Source organism: Corvus moneduloides, chromosome 12 (genome assembly GCF_009650955.1).
Source record: "Corvus moneduloides isolate bCorMon1 chromosome 12, bCorMon1.pri, whole genome shotgun sequence".
Taxonomy (NCBI): domain Eukaryota; kingdom Metazoa; phylum Chordata; class Aves; order Passeriformes; family Corvidae; genus Corvus; species Corvus moneduloides.
This window is the reverse complement of record NC_045487.1, coordinates 10,526,699-10,527,512: the sequence shown is the minus strand read 5'-3', so window position 1 is coordinate 10,527,512 and position 814 is coordinate 10,526,699.

Genomic DNA, 814 nt, shown 5'->3' with positions numbered 1-814 from the left:
ACCGTAACAGTCACTCCCACAGGAAAAAAAAAAAAAGAAAATATTTTTCATTATCTGTGCCTGAGCGACACCCGTGTAATACTACTGCAGGCAGTCGCACAATGGGCGCTTGAGCTAGATCCAACCATTGAACCAGAAGAATCTGCTGGCTAAATTGATGTTGGATTACACACCTGGCCCATTTATTAAACTCCCTTTTCTTTTTGTAGGGGAACTAGTCCAGAGACTGCTGGGAGGCAAAGCTCAGCACATCTCTGCACCTGGGGTTCAAGCATGGAGATACTATCATTATGTGGGTTGACTTGCAGGTACAGAAAGCCAAGCTAATGCACAGTGTATGGGAAAGCAGTCTTTCAGTAATTTTAGACAACACATACATCTGCTTTTTATGATATTTTTTCATAATCATTGCACATATTGCTAATTTCAAAATTTTAAAATTAAGAAATTAAGAAAGTGTTAGAAATCTCCTTTCACTAGAATTTTGTTCTCTTCTATCAAGTTACCTTTTCAGTGTCAGAGACTTGTGGGTAGAATTTTGCTGAATTTCTTCTAAAGATCTGCCGTCAAAAGCCAATGTTTACACAAATCAAATTAAAACAAGAGTAAATATTGATTTAACTTCCCTCCTCCCACTCCAGACATGTGCTTGAAATGCTGCTGCATGGTAACATCATTCACATCCCACTTTACGCAGCTCCCTTGAAGGTCTCCCTTTCAAAACTTTAATCTTAATATTTTGACCCTCATTTGTCCCCCAAGCTATTTCCCTCATTTGCCTGCAGACACAGTTCCCCCCATCAGTTCTCCATGT